At 34.7% G+C, this 21,548-nt stretch overlaps 1 long non-coding RNA gene across 1 annotated transcript; it reads left to right on the top strand.

The window, feature by feature from the left end:
• Positions 1-1,368: 1,368 nt before the first annotated feature.
• LOC139793784 (uncharacterized) lies at positions 1,369-7,935 on the top strand. Its single transcript, XR_011724802.1, has 3 exons — positions 1,369-1,544; positions 6,333-6,450; positions 7,277-7,935. It is a non-coding gene; the product is annotated as an uncharacterized lncRNA (long non-coding RNA).
• The last annotated feature ends 13,613 nt before the right edge of the window (positions 7,936-21,548 follow it).

Raw genomic sequence — 21,548 nt, 5'->3', positions numbered from 1 at the left:
AGCAGAAAGCAATGCTTGTAAGATATCCATTATCAGTGAAAGGCCAGTATGTGCAGCATATGGGAGATACAATACAGCTCCTTTGCAGTTTCACCAGACCCTTATTACTATTATTATTATTAATTATTAAAGCTCATTATTAATATTAATTATTACTTAATAATTACTTAATTTCTTTTCAGAATTCCAATATATGCTTTATAGCCATATGGATTTTAGTCTGTCTCTAAAAGTCCTACTGCTGTAATGGAATTAGATTGAAATTTATTTGTATTTTAAAAACAACAAGATTAACATTTAATGATAAATATTTGTTAAAATATTCTTCAATAATTCATCTTGCAGTCACAGGGTATGCATAATATTTGCACATAATTTGTTTAAATATTACACAATTTTTTTACTTTTGCAGCAAGCAACATTATTGTGACAAAAGCTCAGAAATCTGGGACATTTTATGTTCCCTAAATGTACTAAAGTTTAGAAAAAATAAAGGAAAAATACCTCTTAAACTGTATTTTATACAGCTCTTATTTTTTATGTGATGACCCATTACACTCTCATTTGAGAAAAAAATGGTGTATTTTCAAAGTAATTTTAAGATTATAAGGAGCTTAAGTTGTTAACAACAGATGCTAACCTGTTAATGAACTTCCTAAATGAAAATGTAAAGAGCAAGGATTTTATTCAGTAAATCTCTTCATGTGTTTTTCCTGTAAACAAAGTTAAATGTTCTCATGCTTTCCAAAAGTAGAAAGTGTAAAACTGCAGGTTAGTATGTAGATTTTCTCTAGGTTTTATTGATTTTTTTTCCCAGAGAATACACAGATAATTTGCATCCTGATGTATTCCTTACCTATGACTTTTATGGATTAGTAATGTAGTTGAATTAGATATTATTTGCATTTCATTGACTGGGCAAGCAGAAAGGAACAACCTTGTTGATGGTAATTCCTCTAAGTGTACTGAAAACACCATTAGCATTTTGATGGTCAGTATTTGAAACGTGCAACTTTATGGACTCTGAAGCTACACACTGGTGGAGTGGGGTTGAATTCAGGTAACATACTTAAGGTATGGTGCAGGGCTGCTTGCTGTGACCTTGGCATCCCCCATTACTCTTAAATAAAGTGGGCAGGAAAAACACTGAAGGAGACAAAAGCAAAAAATAAGCTGGCTTAGGGTCACAGGATGTCAGAAAGCCTGGTGGCAAAGGCAATTTCATGAAGCTGACAGCAGAGACAGTTTCCTTAAGGCCCAGCAAGAGGGCTTAAGTAGCCCAGAAGGTTTAAGAAAATTAAGAAATAATGGAAAATTGTCCTTTCAGGTAGCTGTAGAGAGCAGTAAGGCCTCCCTTCAGACTCTCCAGGCTGAACAGCTCCATCTCCATCAGCCTCCCCTCCTAAGACCTGTTCTCCAGATGCTGATTAGTGTAGTTGCCCTTCTCTGCACTCTCTCCAGCACCTCAGTGCCCTTCCTGTACTACGATTCCCAAAACTGCACATAGCACTCAAGGTGAGGCCTTACCAAGGACAAGTACAGGAGTAAGATCACCTCCCTGGCTCTGCTCTTTACACCATTCCTGGTAGCCACTGGCCACCTCCACCACGTGGACACACTGCTGGCCTGTGCTCAGCCACCTGTCAATCAACACCCCCAAATCCCTCTCTGCTAGGGAGCTCTCCAGCCATTTACTGTATTCTGATTATATATATTATGAATAACTTAACTTATTCATAAACCTCTATAACATTCTTACTGTGAAAGCATTTCCCTAGAAACGAAGCTGGTTTTAAACCAGTGCAATACTGATTGGGTGGAACATGAAAGGTGCGAACGATCTCCTAATTTCCCAAAGTGTTGATGGAGTTTAATATCCTACAGTGTATTTGCTTGCAACCAGAAAGAGAAAACACAATTACATGACAAATGAAAAAGTTGTACACAATCTGACATCTAGAGAAGGACCTGGAGGTCTGTAGTGCAGATCCAAGCTGATAATGATCTGGAGAAGTGTCAGGGGAAGGCAGGAGAGATGTAGTTTGAGCAGGTACAGAACACACGTTTGACTTGTACACAGGCAACCACTCGAACTTTTGACTGAATTCAAAAGTCCTGTGCCTGCCATTTGAAATCTTTACTGAAGATAATAACATTTGGAGAGGAAACTTAAAATGTATAGCTCAGTCCAAAAAATATAATCTGTATCAACCTATAATCAATCATAGACTTATTTTTAGATGCCTACCTTATACTTCGTAAGATTTCCAGTCATGTTTTCTTTTAAAATACAACTGAAGTAGTAGGCTTTATCTGGATTATCTTCCAGCTGTATTCAATGTTTAGTTTGTTATTTGTAGGAGTCCAAAATTCAGTTTCCTTTGTGTCAAGATAATGAAGTGCACATTTCCCATTGCATAAAATGCTCTGAGCTTAGTGCTTGAGAAATGTGTGTATCGGTTGTACTGAGATGGAAACATTCACAAGCCCATCTGCTGAGACATCCATTGTGCATAAACAGAAGTCAAGAATCAGTGAAAAAAAAAAAATATATATATATATATCTTAATAAAGTATTTAGGAGGCAGATAAATCTTGGATTCAACTCCAGGAATCGTGCTCCTTTTAAAGCACTTTTTTCTCTCCTTTGAGTTACAGAGAGCTTCTGGCTGTAATATGTTTTTGGAAAAAGTGACTTCTAGTAAAGTTCAATAAGAGGCAGAATATAAAAAAGTCACAAATTTGAGATAAAACTCTCTGGCTGACATATTTCATCTTCCTACTCAGATGGTTTTCTTGAGACAACCTTTTCTTGGTATACAGTGTGCTAAATCAAAGTTTATTTTATAGTGATGAACTACATAGAAAAAGCAGAGTAATCTGCAGATTTGGGATGTAATGAGACTCTGCATGATATTTTATTAGCTTTTTTTTTTTTTTTTAATACACTATTTGATCCAGTGCTATCTGTGTTACTTGATCAAGAAAGAGCCAGATAGATAGATCTTTTCACTTTTAAGTCTGAGAGCAGATTTCTCTAGTAAGTATATAGACCTTGTTCCTGAGCTGATGTTTCTCCCAACATTCACAAACAAGGAAAACAACCTACTTCTAAATAAATAGCTTCAAAAATAATTATATTAAATAAATTTTTTTTTTTTCATATCTCAATAGTTTTCTAACAGTGAATATTAGGTGTAAAATTTGTTTTGGACCACTTGCTAATACAGAGACCAAAAACATTTCCTCAAGTTCCCTATGACTTCAAGAATATCTGTTAATACCAGCTGTAAGATTCCTTGCCACACCCTAAAGCTAAACCCAGAATATTATCCAAAGTAATTATTACCACAATAAGAAGCTTGTAATTTTTCAGGGGGACATGAGTTCTGCTTTTCATTTCACTCAGGAGTCTATAACAAGGTCAGGATCTGACAATGAGAGATTTTCTTGACCCTGAAGGATAGAGATATTGTGTTAAGAAATAGGGTAGTTTGAGAAGATGTTGGTAAACTACAGATGGTTTTCTGCATAAACATTATGTTTGTGCAGAAAATTTTGGGTCTGTTTAAGTGAATTTGAGAATCACTAAAGGCTGTAAGTTCTTAGTGTCAGTATATGTACTATGTGTTGCTTCCAGCAACTATACTGAGATACTGCTGTGAACCATGTGGAACCTGAAAATCTGATCAAATTCTAAACTGAATTCAAAGAGACGTGGGACAGATTGTTTAAGAAATCTGATTTGCTATCAAGATACCTGATAATTCTATTTTTAGTCTGTCTGCAGTGCATATTCTTAAGTATAGGAGGACTTTGAAATAGGAATGACGATAGTATAGCCAGTGGCAGTGAAGCTAGAAATAGTTTAAAATGCAGGAATAGTTTAAAATGCAGGTTGGATTCAGTGGTAATACTGTTAGGGATATGGCCACACTGAAGGTGTATACTGTCTTAATTAATAATTTTATTCTTACTGGAAATATTCATATCACCTTGGTAGTCTCCAGAAGGAGAGAAATTAATGAAGATCTCTGACTACTTTTGATTCATCTGAATTTGCCGAACAGGAACTGTAAATTATTGCAATAGATACAGCAGTTTCTTACATTCTGGGAGAAGAAAATAAATATAAAGGGATTAGATATGTGACACTATGAGCAAAGCACTTAGAACCTAAACATTTCCTTTTTGGATTGTTTCCATAAATCATTCACACATATGTAGTTAAAACACTCTTTTGGTCTTGAGAACACTTCTTTGTTATTTCTTCTCAAATGAGAACCTACCCTGTATTAATCATACCACATTTAATGGACCAAATATATTGTTTGGCTGGTTTATCTATTCTATTCTTTCTAATTTTTATTTTTAATGGACCTACCTATTTTAAGCTGTGTAATCACTAGCAAGAAAGTTGTGCAAGACATGTTATATCATGAATATAACAAAAACTGGTATTAAATTGAAGGGTGCAATTTTATATGCTTAATTTAAGGTGTGACAGCTCTATGCACCCCATAATATCCCATCTCAAAAGGACAGCAGCAGTCTCTGTTCCCTAATCCTCCTGTGCCCAGTATGTGGCTACTGAGCCATATGTGATCAGTGTAAGCGCAGCTCCTACACCTTGGTTGACATGAAATAAGAAAGTGGTAGGAAGAGGAATGAAATAGGAAAGTAATAACACTGGGATTACCAGGTAAATCAAAATAGGGTGACTGAGCCAAAGGAGACACAAAAATGGGTTGGAAACCATAATTCACTCTCCCTATGGAAAAGGAGAAACAGTTACATGATCTGAAGGAAAGTGTTAGTCAGGGGTAGATTAAATTAAAAATCAGTACAGAGTAAGTTTCAAAAAAGTATTTGTTACTGGAAGATGCTAAGAACTAATATGAAATTACTCTGAGGTATCAGTAAACAATAAAGTCATGTACAATAATTTTCTATCTCACTGAGCTTTCCTCCTCTGAGGGAACAGCCTGTATATTTCTGTAGTTGTGACATCTGCCTGTGCTGAAGTATATGTGGAAATACAAAACTTACTCAGTGTTTTCATGAATTTACTGTAAAAAGTGAAATTACTGAGTAGCAGGTCACATTCTGGTGATTTTTCCATGATTTTTTTTGCCCCTGATTAAAAAAAAAGAAAAAAGAAAAAAAAAAAAAAAGAAAAAGCTTTCAGGGCATAATATTCTTATGGGATTTTCTCAGCTGCTTCAAGATTATCCTCTGGCCTGGTCATGGCACCACAATTTGTTCAGAAACAACACAGTTAAAGAGGATCATCAGCAAATTCCCTTGTCCCAGAGTAGTGCACTGTGCATCCTCCCACCCAGTCTCCATATCTTAGCCATCAACAGCTTTTACTTTTACAGCTTTTACATCAACAGCTCATAACATGGGATTAACTAACTCTCTCTCTGTCATGCATAGGTATCAGAAGAGTCAAAAAAGGGTTGTAAAATAAATTGAAATAGACTGTATTGTGTACTATCCATATAGTTGAATTTCAAGAAAAATAATTTTATATCTAATTTCAAACAGCAAATGTATCATAAATGCTTCGTAATATCATCTAGTGAGCTGGTAAGATACTTTTATGGCAGAGACTTCACAAAGTACACAATTCATTGCAAAAACAAGTCATAAACCCCCTTGTATACATTAAGCACAAGCAAAAGCAATCACTGCCTATTGCTATATAAATATCCTTTCTGTATTTAATGTCTCCATTGGGCATGTTCTTTGCTTCATAGCTACTTGGATTATGGATTGATGGAGGTTTTTGCTTGTGGCTGTGTTTAGAACAAATTCTCAATTTTCTCTTTTAGTAAGTAGCTGTATGCATAAATAGTGGCTAGCTGCATCAACACATAGACCCAGGACAGCTTTTTGCATGTGTAGACCTCAGAGTAGTTCATCAAAAGCTATTCAGATGTGTGTACATTCAACTGTTTGGAATACAACATTGGGACTTGAACATACATTTAGTTTTTACTCATATTTCTTCTGGTGCTAAGAAGTATCTTTTTTAAGTGCTGGAGAAGAAAAAACTTTTTCTCTTAAACAGAATATGTGGAACAAATCTGATTAAGTTGCTTAAAACCTTATTGAAACATGAGTGCCTCCATTACAAGGCTATGAACTTACATTGGAGATGCTGTCATTTTTTCAGTGAATTGAAGTATTATTACTATTTTAATTTTCTTTTGCAAACAAAAACCCCAAAAGATTTTAAATATACAGCCAAAGCCACTTCTTACCCACTAAGAATAAAGAGACTCACATTGTCCATAGCTGTTCTGAAAGGGTCATTTATTTTTTAGGGTGAGGAAATTCTAAGCAAGTCTAACTGTATTGCTGATCAGACTGTTGTACAAGCTTGTGGTCAGTGTTGAACACCAGCCTCCAGCCACAGCCCTCTAAAACCCTTGTCAGCACAAGGTAAGGAAACCTCAGCAATGTAAAATAAGTCTGTGAAAACTGCCCTGTGAAGCAGCTGAAGACAACAGAATGCCTGTAGTGAAAATGAATCAGTCAGCAGTGAAACTCAAAGGAGATTAAGAAAGCAACACTTAATTAAAAAACATTCAGAGTAACTTTGGCAGTTATGCTGGTTTGGGTTTGTTCGTTGCTTTTTAAGTACAAAGAAGGCTTGAAAAGAGAAAGGAAGGGGAAAGATTAACATTTTCCCATCTAACAATGAATTTTGACTTTTTTGTATGAAGATTTGCTTTCTCCTGATCCACATATGATCAGCATTCAGAAATCATTGCACTTCATGTTTTCTGATTTGATAACAAAGATCTATTTAAATTTTTCATCCAATAAAAAACATGGATGGCTAGAAATAGTTTGCTAAAAATAAAAACAAGCCATTACTGGCAAGACCACAAGGAGAAATCCGCACTCATTGAGGTGAGTGACTTACTACACTAGGCAAAGAACAAGATATGTGTCTCATAAGTATTATTTTTACTATAATTCTTAGTGCAGCAAATGTTAACTGCATCCTAGTTCATTGGGTTCAATGGGTCATGAGAAATAAAATAGCAGTAATTTAATTATTAACATGCAAAATGTATTACTTTGTTACTGAATTAAGTAACTGGCAAATGTTAGTAAGATTAAATTTAGCTACTCTATTTCTTAAAAAATTTCCATTGTTTTTGAGTAAAATGAAAAACATTTGACTGTTAATAGATTCATTAGCAAGTGTAAATGACCAAAATGAACACCAACGAGGTGACTTATTCCTTGTCACTGCTAGCAGTTAATTTCAAACAGTGCAAGTTGACATAAAGAGGCCTTCAGGAAGAATAATTGAAGATACATTAATGTAGAAGATGGAACCTGAGAAAAGGCTGAAGAGCAACTTTTGGGATGGAGGAGGAAAAGATATACTATAAAAGATTTACAAAATAAGTATTGGCAAAGTATTATCAAAAATAATCAATCACCTTTAAATTTTTTTCTTTCCTTGGATATCAGCCAACAACCAGGGCAAGTATGGACTCCTCAGAAGAATTAAACCCGCTAATCTCTACAGTATTTTTATGCATATTATACAAAACATTCCTTTGTAATGTAAGAATTTCCTGAAATACTTCCTATAATTACAGTTTGTGTTAGAGAGGTTTATCTTGTAAAGCCAAAAGATAAGACTATTTCAGCTAAATGGAACATTTTATGAATGGTGGAGGTTTTAATCTTATCTCTCTCTTCGAAGTGCTGTTGGAATTCAGCTGTCAAAGGGGCCTCACTTTCTTCTTCCCTTACCTTCCAACCTCAAACTATTTATGACCTCCACATTTTAACGCAATAGTAAAATAAGCTTTCTGCTTATACAGCTATTTTATTTCTAAGGTCTTTAGTACCAGTGAAATTTATCTGGTATAAATGCAAATCACCTTTATAGAAGGGATGCTTAACAAGATAGCTGCCAAGGAAGAGCACAAGCAGTAAAGTATAATACTTTGTAGAAAGCTCATATTTACATTATGCATTTGAATGGACATTTATATATCCCTTACGGTCTTAAATTCATCATATTTATATTTGCATTATCTTGGAATAATGAGTACTTGGAGCATATTAGCTGCAAAGCTATCAAGGGAATTCTTTGATTTTTGATGCACTGCTTTGCAGCAATTTGTGAGAGGAAGAAAATGCCTTGTGGTTTGTCCATGCCTTGTTCTACATAGAGAACATAAGTTTCAGTGTCTCACAGGATGGTCTTACAACTTATTGGGAAGACCGTGACAGTTTATTCACATATAATGACTCTCATACTCTGGTTTCATATTTCCATTCTATTCTATTCTATTCCCATAATAGCTGACTTTGGGTCTGGCTTCTTCAGACTGGGAAGATGAGCTGAACAAAAGCATATATGTAAATATATATACATATACATATTTAAAACTTGTTGTTTTCATATTGTGATAGAGTGTATCCCTGATATTTTTATTATGATAAATCCTTTGCTAATTTTTTCCAAAATGAATGTTTTGTTTGCTAATTTGTAGAAACCTGTCTTCATCATTTTGCTGGCAGCAGGAATCACATTTACACAGCTAGTCCATGCAGGTACTGAAGGAATGATCTCTTCCTTGAGGATCCCAGATATCACAGGGTATGTGTTGATGTCTTGATGATCAGCCAGTTGTGATGTTCATAGTCGTGCTGATTAGTGGTTAGGTGAAATGTCTTTACATTAGCTTGGTGGTTTGCATTTTCAGACTTTTTTGTGGACACAAATGATGAGATTAAAGGTGATCTAGTGATTATGGTTCTACTGGTGTGAACTATTTCCTCAAGTTCAAACTGAGGGAAACTAAATCAATACAATATAATGGAACATAATCATAACGTAGAACTTAAACAAATTTTGGAAACTTCCTTCCAAATTTAACTATAATCCATTTATTCTTAAGTGTACAGGCAAATTACTAGGGATTCAATATTACTGTACCATTGCTTCTTATATTATTTGATGTGTGTATTTAACATATGTCTGCAGGAATATTTGAGATGGACTACTTTCCATAGTTATATCCTTATTCACAATGAATGGCCTACTCATCATATCTGTTACTCATATATTCCCAAGACAAGCTTAGATTTCTAGTCTTTGGGAAATGACAAATTTATGAAATTATTACTTTTGCTTCCCTGGTCAGCACATACTGTTACTGATAACAGAACAAATAAAAAAAATTATTTAAATAATTAGAGCTGTTGTAGAGCTTAATGTTCCTCTTTTCATGTACATCTTACATCAATGCTTAAAGACTTCTAAAATGAGTAGTTTATGTTAAACTATCCTATGCTTGAAAATAATTCTATGTGAAAAAATAAATCAATTCCTTTCTAGAACTACATACAGCTTATAAAAGAATTAATGTCTTGTTTATTTTCAGAAAGAAAATGGAAATTCTGTGATGCTACCTGCTGCCAAGGCAAGAACTCTTGAGGGCCAGATTTTATCTTTTTGTCCAGATTGATCAAATAGTTTGGTACACATTTGCTGCATTCTTGATGAGAGAAGAAGAAAGATTTCCCACCTGCTAACTTCCAAAGAGAGGTATGTTTATCTTGAAGTTGTTGAGGTTGTTAATACAACAACCACAGAACTGCCAATGACATAGCATAAGACTGGGAAGATCCTGAGACTGATGGGACTGAGATGCATGTTAGGGGTTTCTCTAGTCTGATCTTAAAAGGCTGAAGTATTCCACAGTTATGTCAGGCAGTTTGCTCAAGTGCTTTCTTTTCTTGCCTTTCCTATCATTTGACTTGTTCCTTTCTTGATGGAGTTTAAGCTCATTACTTGTTGCCACCTTCACCCACGACTTGGAGAGAACTTCATATGCAAAACAACTCAAGGTTTCTCAGTATTTCCTTGCATGGTACAGTTTCAACTCTCCTGAGCATTCTGACTGTCCTTTAGATCCGTTTGGTTCTCTAAATGCCTCTTGTCTTGCAGTTTCTCAACAAGATGACACCTGACCAATGCAGAAATATAAGAATTATTTCATCTTTATATCCCATCTTTTTCTACAATTCTTTTAATGTACTTACATCTTTTTCTGAAGGACTGTAAGTTCGGTCATTCTCTGTAGTCTTGAAATGGAAGCTTCTTAAATGAGGATAAGTTCATCTCGCTTTTGTTTTTCCATTTAAAATATCTATAACCTAAGCTAGTTGTCTAGAACCTCTGTTTAGTCCTTGTAAATAAGGCTTCTGACTGAGAAAAAAAAAAATCATGTCTTTAGTTTTTCATAGCTGCTTCCCAGCTAAACTGAATTTTGGCTATACTGCTCCAGGGCTAGCTGTTCTATTTAAATGGAACTTTTCCAGTAGCATTTATAATAATTTGGATCTGTGGATTATAAGGTAGGTGGAAACTTGGCTGGACCACCAGGCTCAATGGCTTGTGATCACCAACAATGAAGCAGGGCTGGCATCCTGTCATTAGTCAGTGAAGAGCCAATTGGAGCCAATACCAATTTAACATGTTTATTAATGACCTGGTAGATGGGATGGAAAGCACTCACAGCCAATTTGCAGATGACACAAAATTAAGGGAGCAGTCAATAAAGTGGAAGGAAGGGCTACTATTCACAGGGACCTTAGCAGACTGGAGAAATGATCTGACTGAATCCTCAAGAAGTTTAATAAAGCAAAATGCCAAATCCCACCTTTTGGGAAGAAAAACCCATGTACCATTACAGTCTCCAGTCTGACTCCACAGAAACTAGTTTTGCAGGAAAAGATGTGGGGGTTTTCATGAACAAAAAAGTAACAACCTTCTGGACAATATGATCAACACTTGGGTGAACATAACTGGAACATTGTGTCCAGTGAATTTTGTTTCGTCTGGAAGAGGTAGATTACTATGGCCCATATTACCTCTAAAAAGCAGGTTTTGCCAGAACATAGAGATTAAAAAATATTATGGCATACCATGGAAGTTACTGCCCATGTGGTGTTGGCTAATTATATCTCACTTTCTACATTTATTTCCTTCTCAAAATGTAAAAAACCCCTCACTTATCAACAGCTTTGAACATAGATTATGACCTAATACTCAATTTTAATACCCATTCATATCAAAATTATCATACTGTAAATATATTTTATGTATTATTATGTACTTAATACCTAATGGCTTGGATTGTGGACTGTATTGTTATGGGCTCTGTATTACTGGTTTTACAGCTTAGTGTCATCAGTTGCCCTCAGTAGTATTTATTGGACAGCCATTTTGAGATACTTCCAATACTTCGAACTTTAAATTTTCTTGCATTTCTTGAATACAGATTTTTAAATTATATCTTGTAGAAGAGGAAAAATCATTATTTTGTCATTGTTGTAAATTTTGGCATTACTGTATGGCTTTATTTTTGTCTTGCCAGTATATTTTTGATGAGAAAACCTAATCATATTGTGAAATTCCACATGCAAATTACTCAGAGTTTAGCATGGCTGGAAAAAAGATACTTGCAAATGTAGTGCTTGATACATCTGTAAAAAGTAGCTGTTATATATCTTTCTGAATGAAACTTATAGAAATTCACTTTTTACCAGTATTCTCATATAAACCATGCATCGTACTAAGCATAGTCATGATCCAGCTCTACTCATTAACATAGAATAAATCTACTATGAGATTCAGCAGAAGTATAACTCTTCCTACCTTGCTATTTATGAAGCCAAACCACAGTGGAATCATAGGACATAAGGAAGGTCTTTTGAACAAAGCTAATCACAGGCTGGTTAATGATGCTGGGAATTCTGAGAGCATTAGGTTCCATCCATAAATTTTCTATAAAAAGTTTAATCAAATCCAGTCAATTTGTTTGGTGATAGGGCATAAATGTCTCACTTCCTACTATATTTGTGATAAATCAGTCAGCAGAGAAAATTATTGAAACAACTGAATCACATAAAAATGTATTCCAGCTGCCTGTTGTATTTTGGTTGGCCACACAACACTAGTGAGGATAAAAAGTTTGATACAGAGGTAATCATTGAGCACAAACATAAAAGAGAATTCATACTATTGGATGGAATTTGTAAGTTATATGTCCTACATTTTCTGGATAGAAAGACTTTATTCGAAAGTCAGATGAATAACATTCTAAAATTACCTGGATCAGCTTTTCTTCAAAAGATCATGGATGCCCTGCAGCACTGATGCAGATGTTTCCCTTGAAGGTAAATAAGGCCAAGAATATAAGACATAGGACAATGACTCCAAATTGCATCAGAATAAAGACCTGTCTAGGCTTGCACCTTATCTACACAATGACTAATAAAATATTCAACAGAAATATAAAGATGTAAGTATAGAGTAAATAGATTCTGACACCATAAAATATATATATATGTGTCTTTTCTCACTCTTCTCTATATTAAGGGACAAGAATGTGAGCATAAAATAAATGCGTACAGCTACATCCCCTAAATTGTCTTCTAGCCAGTCTAGTCTGGTTAACTGTGGCCTTGCAACTCACTGAGACATAAGGTGGAGTCCCTTGTATTTCAAAGCCTTTAATGCAATTTTCTGCAGTGTATCTTTTAAACGCAAGCAAAATTTTTGCAATGTTAGGGCAGATTCTTCCTGCCATAGCTCACCATTACACATACAGTGGATTGTACTGGGTGCAATGTATCTATGGATACATATGTATCTTCTGGATGTTTTAATGAAATACATATTCAATTTTTGGAACTTGGTTTCTACTGTGATTAGATAATGGATACCTGTTTTTATTTTGCAGTTTGAATATACATGCGCCTCAGGCAAAGTCAGAGTAAAAGTAAAATAGTTGTAAAAGTCATTATAGAGGACAAACTCTACATGCTCTTGAATTAAACTAAGAGAGGGGGTTTAGCCCTGGGAAAGAAAAATAGCTCATTTGTCTAATGTAGCAAATAACTTTGCAGATGGTTCTAACTTCAGGAGAGGCATCTAGACAAATAAGGCATGACTCACATTTTTCCCCATTTTATTCAGTTTCTTCATGTCATGAAAGACTCCAAATGAATATTGATGCCATTAGAAAAACATGTTATTGTCTCTTTAATTTCCATCTGGAAAAAAAAAATGCTTAAAAAAAACCCTTCCCACATGATTTTTTAACATTTAGAATCTTTTGAAGGCTTTTGACCTACTTAATAAATTCTTTAATCCTTTGTAATTTATTGCCTTCCTGTTAAAAATTTTGGAAAGCTAATCTTTCAGTGGTTATTTGCTACAGACTCATTTAACAATGGAGAGGGATTCATTTCTCTATGTCCTGGTTTTGGCTAGGACAGATGTAATATTCTTCATATTAGCTTGTATGGTGCTGTGGTTTGGATGTGTGACCGAAACGGTGTTGCTAACACACTGATGTTTTAGTTATCACTGAAGGGTCCTTACACAGCGCCAAGGCCTTCTCATGCTGCTCTGCCAGTGAGTCAGCTGGCAGTGCACAGCTGGGACAGCTGACCCCAAATGACCAAAGGGATATTGTCTGACTTAAGATGTTCAGAAATAAAAACTGAAGGAAAGAAGGAGGAAGGGAAGATGTTTGGCTTTATGGCTGCCTATCCATTTTAGGTGTTTGTAAAAAAAATCTTAAGACAGGTAAATATCCCCTAAAATTTGTACTTGGGTGGCTTTCCAGCTTTTCCCTATCTTTACATCCCTATCTTTCCCTATCTTTACATTCCCACAGATGATAAACAGGAACTATTTACTGTAATAGAAATTTCTCACTGTAGAGAAGAATGGTTTTGGAGGTTAGGATTGTAACATACAGTCAAGCTGTGAATGAGAAGTTACTTATCAGGTTGTGAATCTGATGCAGTATTGTAATCCTATACTCTGAAGAGGTTCCTGTGATGTTCTAAGTTGTAACTGCAGAGGTGAACATTTTCCAGCTCTGAAGGAATGATATGAAATATCATTCAGAGTCAGAGTCAGAGTTTCAAATTGTGTTAGAATCTAGAGTGCTTTGAAATAAATTCAAACTATCCTGTTAACTACATTAGTGAATTCAATGCCACATTTTGATCGCAGCATAACCTCAGAAAAAAGTTTTTCGTCATGTGGTTAACATCAGGATTGCTGCTTTAGATCTGTTACAATGGCTTTATTACCACCCATCATGTTATATCTTGCTGTTGCCCAAACACAGAAGAAACAAAAAAAGAAGTAAGTAAATATTCATTAGAAACATTTTTTCCACCACTTCAGCATAATATTCCCTAAGGACTGATTATATGAAAAAAAAATTATCTTCATTCCACAGGCCAAGAAATGAGCTGAAATTGCATATTTAAGAGTGAAATGTCTAAAAAGATGAAACAGATGTGTGAACATTTTCATATAATCTAAGAAGGACAATTCGTCCAAAGCCATAATGACATAAAATATGGAAATAACAACCAGAAAATACCAATTCTGGGATACTAGAAGATTTGAAAAACAGTAGGACTAACTGCATGTTGTTTTCAACATAAATTATCTGCAATATAAAGGTCTATGAAAAACCGGACCTATTCTCACACATATCTAACATAATCATCCTCATAGAATCATCATCAACTACATCCTTTCCAAAGGTTTGGATCATAAGCTTAAGAAAAGGATTTCAACAAATCACTAAATATTTGAGAATCTGCTTCATTATGCACAGGTAATTCTACTGAAGCATTTGATGCAATCAGAGAAGACAATAAAGCATATAGTTAATTTCTTTCACCTAATATTAGATTATTTGTGAACTATGGTATCAGTGATATACTTACTATTAGCTGCTATTAGATAGTCCATGTACGTTGGCTAAAAGATGCTAGTCTAAACTAATATACAGTTTTGATAACTTTTCATAGATGAATGCAATACAATGTACTTACACTATTGGGTTTTAAGCAAAGACAAATTCTGATTTAAGATAGTGAGAAGGAGATTCATACTAGAATTGAAAGGTAGATAAAAAAAGTCTACAGCGAATCATGGTTATTAGGATTAGGATCAAAACCAATTAAATGAATGGTTCAGGAAATGGTTTTAGGACCAGTTTTTTTAATCAGTATTTTGGTTTTATTTGAAATAATGTATATATATTTACTGTACTTGCAGGCTATGTAAATTATTGTCAATATATGAAAGAATCAGTTTATCACACAAATAGATGTAGCTAATCTTGTGGATTAGTGTAATAGAACTGAGATAAAACTTCAGTGGTAGCAATTGTCTTTCTGCCTAATAGTCAGGGAAGAAAGGATGGGTTTTGAGCTACTAAGTGATTTGAAGATAATAATGCTTAGCACTGTAGATGCAGTAGAGTAAAATTACTAAAATACCACATAATTCTTTGTAGAAATGAGAAAATATTAGTATCATTTTGGAAAATAATCATGATACTTTAATATGCTCTATCTAAACATATTCTATAATAAGAATTTAGACTGGAATAAGTACAGCAAAATATTCCTATGTATTAGAATATTAAAGGCATAAAAGAAACACTCTATTATCCCCTATGCACACTAGATTTTTATAAACTATAAAATATATATGTTATTTCTTCATGTATATCATACATATTTCTGAACATGGCCATAGATCAAAAAATAATGCTAAATAAGAAAAAATATAAAACACCAAAATAAGCAGGGTAGTATCAGGAACTTAAATACAGTTTGCAGATTCATGACTGTGACTGCAAGGTTCCTCCATTCCAACTTTAAGGCAAAATTGCTTTGTGAAGTCAAAGAAAAGGGATGAAAGAACACTGAAGCACTAGGGAACTCCCTGGGCCTATCAAAATGTAGAGTTAATGATACAGCCAAAAGCTGCCCAAAATATGCTGGTGCAGGAAGGAGAGTTATAGTGTACACTTCAATGGACTTTTCTATATTTCAGTGAACATCTCTGCAAAGGACCAGATGCAGCTTTTGCTGTAACTGCAGTTCCAGAGAGTGATGTAGCATTTACACCATGGAATACGGTAAGCCAGAGCAATAAATTAAGCCTTGGATATTTTTTCAACTATTATCTATGAGAATTGCATGAAATTTTTGGTGTTGTGGCTATTGCATATAATATGTATGGAAAATGATCTAGAAAATCAGAGACACTTAAATAATTATGCCTGAATTTTATCTAGTGAGAAGAAATATGCAATCATCTTCGTTGGCATCTGTTACTATATGGCCTGGATATGGTGCTGCCAGCCATTTGGAAAATTGTTTTCTTCTCTAAGCATATAGAGTTTCAATATTGCTTTAGGGACTTTTAAAGTATTATTGTTAATTCAGTTTTCATTTGCCAGGTGTATCTTAAATAGGTGCCAAGAGGCAGGTATAGTTGTTTGGAATATCATAGGTAGGTATTTCAGGAGGAAAAGGATTTTTAAAAGGGCAATCATTTTGATGGCTGTTGTTATCATAACAGCCTCATAGCAAAAGCAGACATTTCCCTTGCTCTGAAACCTTTATGAGTTTTATTCTTTTTGAAGGAGTCTTTCTAGCAATTGTTTTAAACTAATGGATACTTCTGACTTAATTAACAATGAAATTAATTTTAAAAGTACATGTTCTAATTATTAGGTGTTACTGTACTGTCTGTGAAATATATATCTGCTTGTCACCAGTGTCTAGTCCTGCATCATCTAAAAACACTCAGCACTGAAGTTTCAGAATGTAAAATAGGATATTGTTTGCAAATGATAAAATTTATTTGCTACTGTGTTCCTTAATTGCTTCAGAATAATAATTTCTTTTGTGATATTCAAGACACTCACTGTTGATACAAGCAGCTAACACATTATAATAGATCCAAGTCATTCACCGATACCTATAGAGGCAATCCCCCATCTCTGTTCCAAGAAAAGTATCATAGGAAGATCACATAAGTTTTGCATAGTGATTTTGAATTGTCATTTAAACTGCGTACAAAGAGTTGTTAATAGAAATACTGCTACTGTTAAATAAATCTTAAAATTATTCACTTTGGATCCTTACTTTCTACTAGGATTTGTTACACATGAGACATAAAAATATTGCTTCAAGAGCTAAAGATGAGATTGTATTAAATGTAATTTTAAACTTTTCTTTTTTGCTAAAAAGAAGAAGAAAATAAAAATGTTTTGCTGCCTACCCTAAAGATTTTGAAAAGAAAACAGAAACTTTCCAGAAAGCATGAAAGGGCAGTATAGCATTGTGCTATGCCATACAGCAAGGCTATGTTTTTGCCTGCAGTATACCTGAAGCGAGCACCTTCAGAGGTATTCAACACTTGCAGCTGTGATTAATATAGCATTTATTAATGTTATTTATTCTATAAAAAAATTACAAATTTAGGGTCACAAAATGAAGTAATGTCTGGGCTTACAGCTGTCTGTACATCTTTACTCTAGGTAAATAGTTGTTACTAGGTAATAGTAACAAATGAATTTGTCAGAAAAAGATATTGCAGATTTAATCTGCCAGAGAGACAACAATTCTGATTCTTGTCCTTCCAGAGACGTAGTTCATGTTTATGGTCAACAAAGCTTAAAATGTAACCTTCACAATTGTCTACTTGATCAGTCATTTCAAAATGATAAGCATTCAGAAAGGTGGTTCCAAATCAGGAAATATGTAATTCTAAATGTAATTATGTAATTCTAAATACACCACAAACCCAAGTTTTTCATTGGCTGCCCAAATTGTTCTCTTGCTGCTGATCTGTGAATGCCATGGTCCTATGCCCAAGATCCAAGAACCAGATAGTATCATCCAGTACTCCATAGTGTGGATGTGCAGAGCTGCTAATGTCTACTGAACAGCTTCATATTACAATCATGAACACCAGACAAGGTAAACTAATAATTCAGTTCTCACTCTAGGTCTGACTAATGTGCAGGGAAGGTTGGGAGGGGTCATGTTTTACACTCAGAAGAAAATAAAACACGAATGGGAAAAGGGAGGTATTGATTTTGGAAGAAGGGATCTTATGGAGAGAAAAAAAGGGAAGTTCAATTCTTAAAGGCAATCTTAATATCTAAACATGGCAGGTATGTATACATTTTTATGCACTGTGAACGTGCTAATTAAGTTTTCCTGTGTATTCTTAATTATAGCTTCTAATTTTCTTTTCATTTGCCCTTCTAATGCTAATTTTCTTCTAACCTGTGTCTTCCTTTTTTTTTTTTTTTAAAGGGAACATATATCAATAGGATATCACACTAGCAATTAGCAGTAGTGGAATTCAAAGCTGCCTTATCAGGAAATGAGTATGGGTCCACTTTGCAGAGAGACATTAAAGAATTGATGTCCACGGTAGTGATTTTTGTGGAGATCTGATCCTATGGATTCAGTAGCATTAACAACAGGAACAGACCCAGGGTGGATCAATTTGTTTACTTCTACCCAAAATGACCACATTAACCGCTCCCCAAAGATAATAGAATTAAAAAAAGTGGGGATTATTGGGAGATTTGGGAGATTTATTTCAAAAGCAAACATCTAATCTGTTAAATATTTTTGTGAAGTCAGCCGTTATACCAGCTATACAAATCCTTACTTTTGATGCTACCAGGGCAACTGATAACAATAATATGCTGTCAGCCTCTCAGTGGGCACACAAGCAGCAGATGACGCAGGTAGAGGCAGAAAACCAAGAACTAGTGAGACGCGAAGTGATTTGGTTCTGTTTTAAGGACTGAAGAAGACAATGTTTAACTGAGTCTCCAGACTAAAGTCTCCAGACAGTTTTCTTCCAGGCCTGCCTCAGTCCTTCCTTTTTTTTTACTGGCAGGGTTTCCCCTGTCATGTTCTTTAATGCTTTTCCAGCATGCATTTCATCTCATTTCAGTTTGACTGATTGTGCTGGGCCAAATCTTTACTCTGTTCACCTACAGGGTGAAGTAAGTCTTGCCTTTCTCCTGCATTCTTATAAATGCCTCTTCTTGCTTGCCTCATTTTTGCAGCTCCCGAGCCAAGATTTTTCATTAATGTCACAGAGACAGATGGTTTCTGATGAGCATGCAGGGTACAACAAAACTGTTCTTAAAACATATTTTTTCCCGTTTGAAAAGCAGAATAAAGCCTCTCAACTGAATTATTGCCTAGTATTTTCAACACAGAATGGCATACAGGAAATGTTTTTAAACAAGAAGCATATTTAACATAAATAATGTAATAGGTCTGATATTGATTGCTGTGATTGCAAAATATGTGTCTTAAAATTATAGTGTTATCAATCTCAAATGATTTATTTTCATGTCATGAGCCTGAAGAAGAGAATGTCCAGAGTGGTCCACTAATCTAACCAGACTGAATTCTGTTTTAATTTGCATTGGTTTGGGGCCAACACAATTTTACTGAAGTAGTTGTAGTTATTCTGGGTTCTAAGTGGTGTGAATGAGAACATAATTTGGCTAGCAGAACAGTACTGCTGTAAAGCTCCTGCAACAGAAACTGGGAGAAGATCCATCCACTTAATGCAAACCTGAGCTAAAAATGTAGAGTAAGGTCAACACATATTAGTTTCCCCACAGTGAAAGAGCTGGTAATACCTGCAATAAAAATCATTCTTACAACTACTAAAAAGAACTGTTGTTCTTTTCTAGATTCTTACATATGATGATACCCTGCAACTGAAATCTAATCACCCATATATTTGTAATGTTAATCTGTCACAAATTTAATTAAAGAAAGAAAGAAAGAAAAAAGAAAAAAAGAAAAAAGAAAAAAAGAGAAACGAAAAAGAGAAAACAAAAAAATAACCTAAACCACCCTATTAATTTTATAACTGGAACAACTTTGTTTCCATGAAATCTTTGTTGCACTTCTCCTGTATCTAAGGAAACATGCAGCATGCAGTCTATGATGGGACACTGGATCTAAATGCAGACTGTACCTCATACTGTTTTGCTGCAGCTTAACTTTGAATTACTATGCAAATTATGATGCTCTTTCTAAAACAAAGAGATTACTCAAAAGCATTGAATAAAATGTTTTCCTTTTGGAAATCTAAATTTATCAAATCCAAAATTATAGATGTCAAAACAACCAGGTTTGATTATTTTCTTCTGTAAGAAGTATGAGGTACAGATATTTATTTGCACCTGAAGAAGAAATTATAGAAAACAACTAAATGGAGAGATATCAGGCTAACCATATAAAAAAGGGAATGCATCTCAGGCACTGAGCCTTGAGGTTTGGTGTTGTTGATACCAATCATGCTTAACAATGGGTCTTCTATTCAACTTCTACTCAACTGACTAATAAGTTATCTCTGGATATTTTAGTTTAAAAAGAAATCAGAAAGGAACATCAGAATAAATGAAAGACAGTGGGAGTCACCTTTTTTTTAAAGACAAGACATTCTTGTGTGGTATAATCATTCTTTCTTTCATGGACAGAAAAATAACCATTCATTTGGAGAACAGAAGAGAAGAGGTGAGAGATCCATGAGATGGTAGATACTAGAGCATGGGGAGCCCATGTAACAGTGGTGAAATCTCTAAATCACACAGATTTCACATTTATTTGTAATTTTCCTATATTTGCTAATATTTCTACCATATTTTCTCTTTTCCTCTTTTATTTTGTATTTTAATATGGTTCTGAAGTATACTGATGTTAAACCTATAAAATAGTCCTGTTGTCTTAACCTCATTAGGCTGTTAAGCACCACTCAATCACTCAGTCCCTGCCAACAGGAATGGGGGGAAGACCTGGAACGGCAAAAGAGAGAAAAGTCTTAGGTAAAGACAAAAAAACCAAAAGTTCATAAATGAACGAGAAACCCCCCCCAAAACCAAACAAACAAAAAAAAAACTGCAAAAACCCCACCAAGTTACACAAAAACAATTGCTCACAACCAGCAGATCCACATGCAGCCAAATCCTCAAGCAATGGCAACATTGGGAAAACTACCATGCAATTTTTATTGATCAGCATGATGCTATACAGCATAAAATATTTCTTGGCCGTTTTGGATCAGCTGTATTGGCTGTGTCCCAGCCTACTCACTGGCATGGCAGAGTGAAAAACAGAGAGCCCTGAGGTTGTGCAAGAACTCCTCAGCAACAGCCAGAAGATTGAAGTGTGTTCAATATTTTGGTCACCAGTTTGGAAGTCCAGCACCACATAGGCTACTGTGAAGAAAAATAAATCCACCCCAGCAGTCCAGAAGTCACCTTTGGTTTGAGAAGTCAAGAAGCTGGATTCTAATGTGTTCTATCGTTTACAATTTCATATGTATTTTCCAAGAACCTACTGATTATTGTTGAAGAAAGAAGACTAGGACAGATAAATTTTGGACCTCCTTTCAGTGAGACCATTCTTCAGACAGATGGATGCACACAATAAGTACTTCATTGGGACCCCATGGAGATTAAGAATTAATTTGTAGAACAATATGTCTTAAGCTCATCTTGGCCCAAAATTAATTATGGGAATAATTCCACTGTGGTTTAACTTGTTTCAGTTATCCTCTTACTTCTCTGATAATGTTCCACAGCAAAAAAAATCTAAGATAATTCACTATA

The sequence above is a fragment of the Heliangelus exortis genome, chromosome 2, assembly GCF_036169615.1.
Source record: "Heliangelus exortis chromosome 2, bHelExo1.hap1, whole genome shotgun sequence".
In the NCBI taxonomy this organism is placed as follows: Eukaryota; Metazoa; Chordata; class Aves; order Apodiformes; family Trochilidae; genus Heliangelus; species Heliangelus exortis.
The sequence above is the reverse complement of the archived record's forward strand: the minus strand, read 5'-3'. Positions and strand labels throughout refer to the sequence as shown.